The 5,988-nt window shown below is 63.8% G+C and overlaps 1 protein-coding gene across 1 annotated transcript in view; it reads right to left on the minus strand.

Moving 5' to 3' along the window:
• The window catches only part of PREX1 (phosphatidylinositol-3,4,5-trisphosphate dependent Rac exchange factor 1), a 138,555-nt gene that overhangs the window by 65,439 nt on the left and 67,128 nt on the right, over window positions 1–5,988 (minus strand). The window lies entirely within an intron of this gene.

A 5,988-nucleotide genomic window follows, 5' to 3' on the forward strand; every position in this document is an offset into this window, starting at 1 on the left:
TCCGATTCACACACAGCAAACCGTTTAATAACCAGAACTGTGACTCCTCTATTTACTACAACAGCCTCCTGTGTCCCTCTCTCTGTGTCCCCTCTCTGTGTGTCCCTCTCTCCGTGTCCCCTCTCTCCGTGTCCCCTCTCTCCGTGTCCCTCTCTGTGTCCTCTCTCTGTGTCCCCTCTCTGTGTCCCCTCTCCGTGTCCCCTCTCTCCGTGTCCCCTCTCTCCGTGTCCCCTCTCTCCGTGTCCCCTCTCTCCGTGTCCCCTCACTCAGTGTCCCCTCTCTCTGTGTCCCCTCTCTCTGTGTCCCTCTCTCTGTGCCCCCTCTCTCTGTGCCCCTCTCTCTGTGTCCCCTCTCTCCGTGTCCCCTCTCTCCGTGTCCCCTCTCTCTGTGCCCCTCTCTCCGTGTCCCCTCTCTCTGTGCCCCTCTCTCTGTGTCCCCTCTCTCTGTGTCCCTCTCTCCGTGTCCCCTCTCTCCGTGCCCCTCTCTCCGTGTCCCTCTCTCCGTGTCCCCTCTCTCCGTGTCCCTCTCTCTGTGTCCCCTCTCTCTGTGTCCCCTCTCTGTGTCCCCTCTCTGTGTCCCCTCTCTGTGTCCCTCTCTTTGTGTCCCTCTCTCTGTGTCCCTCTCTCTGTGTCCCCTCTCTGTGTCCCCTCTCTGTGTGTCCCTCTCTCCGTGTCCCCTCTCTCCGTGCCCCTCTCTCCGTGTCCCCTCACTCCGTGTCCCCTCTCTCCGTGTCCCCTCTCTCCGTGTCCCCTCTCTCCGTGTCCCCTCTCTCCATGTCCCCTCACTCCGTGTCCCCTCTCTCTGTGTCCCCTCTCTCTGTGTCCCTCTCTCTGTGCCCCCTCTCTCTGTGCCCCTCTCTCTGTGTCCCCTCTCTCCGTGTCCCCTCTCTCTGTGTCCCCTCTCTCTGTGTCCCTCTCTCTGTGCCCCTCTCTCTGTGCCCCTCTCTCTGTGCCCCTCTCTCTGTGCCCCTCTCTCTGTGCCCCTCTCTCTGTGCCCCTCTCTCTGTGCCCCTCTCTCTGTGCCCCTCTCTCTGTGCCCCTCTCTCTGTGCCCCTCTCTCTGTGCCCCTCTCTCTGTGCCCCTCTCTCTGTGCCCCTCTCTCTGTGCCCCTCTCTCTGTGCCCCTCTCTCTGTGCCCCTCTCTCTGTGCCCCTCTCTCTGTGCCCCTCTCTCTGTGCCCCTCTCTCTGTGCCCCTCTCTCTGTGCCCCTCTCTCTGTGCCCCTCTCTCTGTGCCCCTCTCTCTGTGCCCCTCTCTCTGTGCCCCTCTCTCTGTGCCCCTCTCTCTGTGCCCCTCTCTCTGTGCCCCTCTCTCTGTGCCCCTCTCTCTGTGCCCCTCTCTCTGTGCCCCTCTCTCTGTGCCCCTCTCTCTGTGCCCCTCTCTCTGTGCCCCTCTCTCTGTGCCCCTCTCTCTGTGCCCCTCTCTCTGTGCCCCTCTCTCTGTGCCCCTCTCTCTGTGCCCCTCTCTCTGTGCCCCTCTCTCTGTGCCCCTCTCTCTGTGCCCCTCTCTCTGTGCCCCTCTCTCTGTGCCCCTCTCTCTGTGCCCCTCTCTCTGTGCCCCTCTCTCTGTGCCCCTCTCTCTGTGCCCCTCTCTCTGTGCCCCTCTCTCTGTGCCCCTCTCTCTGTGCCCCTCTCTCTGTGCCCCTCTCTCTGTGCCCCTCTCTCTGTGCCCCTCTCTCTGTGCCCCTCTCTCTGTGCCCCTCTCTCTGTGCCCCTCTCTCTGTGCCCCTCTCTCTGTGCCCCTCTCTCTGTGCCCCTCTCTCTGTGCCCCTCTCTCTGTGCCCCTCTCTCTGTGCCCCTCTCTCTGTGCCCCTCTCTCTGTGCCCCTCTCTCTGTGCCCCTCTCTCTGTGCCCCTCTCTCTGTGCCCCTCTCTCTGTGCCCCTCTCTCTGTGCCCCTCTCTCTGTGCCCCTCTCTCTGTGCCCCTCTCTCTGTGCCCCTCTCTCTGTGCCCCTCTCTCTGTGCCCCTCTCTCTGTGCCCCTCTCTCTGTGCCCCTCTCTCTGTGCCCCTCTCTCTGTGCCCCTCTCTCTGTGCCCCTCTCTCTGTGCCCCTCTCTCTGTGCCCCTCTCTCTGTGCCCCTCTCTCTGTGCCCCTCTCTCTGTGCCCCTCTCTCTGTGCCCCTCTCTCTGTGCCCCTCTCTCTGTGCCCCTCTCTCTGTGCCCCTCTCTCTGTGCCCCTCTCTCTGTGCCCCTCTCTCTGTGCCCCTCTCTCTGTGCCCCTCTCTCTGTGCCCCTCTCTCTGTGCCCCTCTCTCTGTGCCCCTCTCTCTGTGCCCCTCTCTCTGTGCCCCTCTCTCTGTGCCCCTCTCTCTGTGCCCCTCTCTCTGTGCCCCTCTCTCTGTGCCCCTCTCTCTGTGCCCCTCTCTCTGTGCCCCTCTCTCTGTGCCCCTCTCTCTGTGCCCCTCTCTCTGTGCCCCTCTCTCTGTGCCCCTCTCTCTGTGCCCCTCTCTCTGTGCCCCTCTCTCTGTGCCCCTCTCTCTGTGCCCCTCTCTCTGTGCCCCTCTCTCTGTGCCCCTCTCTCTGTGCCCCTCTCTCTGTGCCCCTCTCTCTGTGCCCCTCTCTCTGTGCCCCTCTCTCTGTGCCCCTCTCTCTGTGCCCCTCTCTCTGTGCCCCTCTCTCTGTGCCCCTCTCTCTGTGCCCCTCTCTCTGTGCCCCTCTCTCTGTGCCCCTCTCTCTGTGCCCCTCTCTCTGTGCCCCTCTCTCTGTGCCCCTCTCTCTGTGCCCCTCTCTCTGTGCCCCTCTCTCTGTGCCCCTCTCTCTGTGCCCCTCTCTCTGTGCCCCTCTCTCTGTGCCCCTCTCTCTGTGCCCCTCTCTCTGTGCCCCTCTCTCTGTGCCCCTCTCTCTGTGCCCCTCTCTCTGTGCCCCTCTCTCTGTGCCCCTCTCTCTGTGCCCCTCTCTCTGTGCCCCTCTCTCTGTGCCCCTCTCTCTGTGCCCCTCTCTCTGTGCCCCTCTCTCTGTGCCCCTCTCTCTGTGCCCCTCTCTCTGTGCCCCTCTCTCTGTGCCCCTCTCTCTGTGCCCCTCTCTCTGTGCCCCTCTCTCTGTGCCCCTCTCTCTGTGCCCCTCTCTCTGTGCCCCTCTCTCTGTGCCCCTCTCTCTGTGCCCCTCTCTCTGTGCCCCTCTCTCTGTGCCCCTCTCTCTGTGCCCCTCTCTCTGTGCCCCTCTCTCTGTGCCCCTCTCTCTGTGCCCCTCTCTCTGTGCCCCTCTCTCTGTGCCCCTCTCTCTGTGCCCCTCTCTCTGTGCCCCTCTCTCTGTGCCCCTCTCTCTGTGCCCCTCTCTCTGTGCCCCTCTCTCTGTGCCCCTCTCTCTGTGCCCCTCTCTCTGTGCCCCTCTCTCTGTGCCCCTCTCTCTGTGCCCCTCTCTCTGTGCCCCTCTCTCTGTGCCCCTCTCTCTGTGCCCCTCTCTCTGTGCCCCTCTCTCTGTGCCCCTCTCTCTGTGCCCCTCTCTCTGTGCCCCTCTCTCTGTGCCCCTCTCTCTGTGCCCCTCTCTCTGTGCCCCTCTCTCTGTGCCCCTCTCTCTGTGCCCCTCTCTCTGTGCCCCTCTCTCTGTGCCCCTCTCTCTGTGCCCCTCTCTCTGTGCCCCTCTCTCTGTGCCCCTCTCTCTGTGCCCCTCTCTCTGTGCCCCTCTCTCTGTGCCCCTCTCTCTGTGCCCCTCTCTCTGTGCCCCTCTCTCTGTGCCCCTCTCTCTGTGCCCCTCTCTCTGTGCCCCTCTCTCTGTGCCCCTCTCTCTGTGCCCCTCTCTCTGTGCCCCTCTCTCTGTGCCCCTCTCTCTGTGCCCCTCTCTCTGTGCCCCTCTCTCTGTGCCCCTCTCTCTGTGCCCCTCTCTCTGTGCCCCTCTCTCTGTGCCCCTCTCTCTGTGCCCCTCTCTCTGTGCCCCTCTCTCTGTGCCCCTCTCTCTGTGCCCCTCTCTCTGTGCCCCTCTCTCTGTGCCCCTCTCTCTGTGCCCCTCTCTCTGTGCCCCTCTCTCTGTGCCCCTCTCTCTGTGCCCCTCTCTCTGTGCCCCTCTCTCTGTGCCCCTCTCTCTGTGCCCCTCTCTCTGTGCCCCTCTCTCTGTGCCCCTCTCTCTGTGCCCCTCTCTCTGTGCCCCTCTCTCTGTGCCCCTCTCTCTGTGCCCCTCTCTCTGTGCCCCTCTCTCTGTGCCCCTCTCTCTGTGCCCCTCTCTCTGTGCCCCTCTCTCTGTGCCCCTCTCTCTGTGCCCCTCTCTCTGTGCCCCTCTCTCTGTGCCCCTCTCTCTGTGCCCCTCTCTCTGTGCCCCTCTCTCTGTGCCCCTCTCTCTGTGCCCCTCTCTCTGTGCCCCTCTCTCTGTGCCCCTCTCTCTGTGCCCCTCTCTCTGTGCCCCTCTCTCTGTGCCCCTCTCTCTGTGCCCCTCTCTCTGTGCCCCTCTCTCTGTGCCCCTCTCTCTGTGCCCCTCTCTCTGTGCCCCTCTCTCTGTGCCCCTCTCTCTGTGCCCCTCTCTCTGTGCCCCTCTCTCTGTGCCCCTCTCTCTGTGCCCCTCTCTCTGTGCCCCTCTCTCTGTGCCCCTCTCTCTGTGCCCCTCTCTCTGTGCCCCTCTCTCTGTGCCCCTCTCTCTGTGCCCCTCTCTCTGTGCCCCTCTCTCTGTGCCCCTCTCTCTGTGCCCCTCTCTCTGTGCCCCTCTCTCTGTGCCCCTCTCTCTGTGCCCCTCTCTCTGTGCCCCTCTCTCTGTGCCCCTCTCTCTGTGCCCCTCTCTCTGTGCCCCTCTCTCTGTGCCCCTCTCTCTGTGCCCCTCTCTCTGTGCCCCTCTCTCTGTGCCCCTCTCTCTGTGCCCCTCTCTCTGTGCCCCTCTCTCTGTGCCCCTCTCTCTGTGCCCCTCTCTCTGTGCCCCTCTCTCTGTGCCCCTCTCTCTGTGCCCCTCTCTCTGTGCCCCTCTCTCTGTGCCCCTCTCTCTGTGCCCCTCTCTCTGTGCCCCTCTCTCTGTGCCCCTCTCTCTGTGCCCCTCTCTCTGTGCCCCTCTCTCTGTGCCCCTCTCTCTGTGCCCCTCTCTCTGTGCCCCTCTCTCTGTGCCCCTCTCTCTGTGCCCCTCTCTCTGTGCCCCTCTCTCTGTGCCCCTCTCTCTGTGCCCCTCTCTCTGTGCCCCTCTCTCTGTGCCCCTCTCTCTGTGCCCCTCTCTCTGTGCCCCTCTCTCTGTGCCCCTCTCTCTGTGCCCCTCTCTCTGTGCCCCTCTCTCTGTGCCCCTCTCTCTGTGCCCCTCTCTCTGTGCCCCTCTCTCTGTGCCCCTCTCTCTGTGCCCCTCTCTCTGTGCCCCTCTCTCTGTGCCCCTCTCTCTGTGCCCCTCTCTCTGTGCCCCTCTCTCTGTGCCCCTCTCTCTGTGCCCCTCTCTCTGTGCCCCTCTCTCTGTGCCCCTCTCTCTGTGCCCCTCTCTCTGTGCCCCTCTCTCTGTGCCCCTCTCTCTGTGCCCCTCTCTCTGTGCCCCTCTCTCTGTGCCCCTCTCTCTGTGCCCCTCTCTCTGTGCCCCTCTCTCTGTGCCCCTCTCTCTGTGCCCCTCTCTCTGTGCCCCTCTCTCTGTGCCCCTCTCTCTGTGCCCCTCTCTCTGTGCCCCTCTCTCTGTGCCCCTCTCTCTGTGCCCCTCTCTCTGTGCCCCTCTCTCTGTGCCCCTCTCTCTGTGCCCCTCTCTCTGTGCCCCTCTCTCTGTGCCCCTCTCTCTGTGCCCCTCTCTCTGTGCCCCTCTCTCTGTGCCCCTCTCTCTGTGTCCCCTCTCTCCGTGCCCCTCTCTCCGTGTCCCTCTCTCCGTGTCCCCTCTCTCCGTGTCCCTCTCTCTGTGTCCCCTCTCTCTGTGTCCCCTCTCTGTGTCCCCTCTCTGTGTCCCCTCTCTGTGTCCCTCTCTTTGTGTCCCTCTCTCTGTGTCCCTCTCTCTGTGTCCCCTCTCTGTGTCCCCTCTCTGTGTGTCCCTCTCTCCGTGTCCCCTCTCTCCGTGCCCCTCTCTCCGTGTCCCCTCACTCCGTGTCCCCTCTCTCCGTGTCCCCTCTCTCCGTGTCCCCTC

Source organism: Nanorana parkeri, unplaced genomic scaffold (genome assembly GCF_000935625.1).
Source record: "Nanorana parkeri isolate BGI_ZX_2015 unplaced genomic scaffold, ASM93562v1 scaffold1279, whole genome shotgun sequence".
Classification (NCBI taxonomy): Eukaryota; Metazoa; Chordata; class Amphibia; order Anura; family Dicroglossidae; genus Nanorana; species Nanorana parkeri.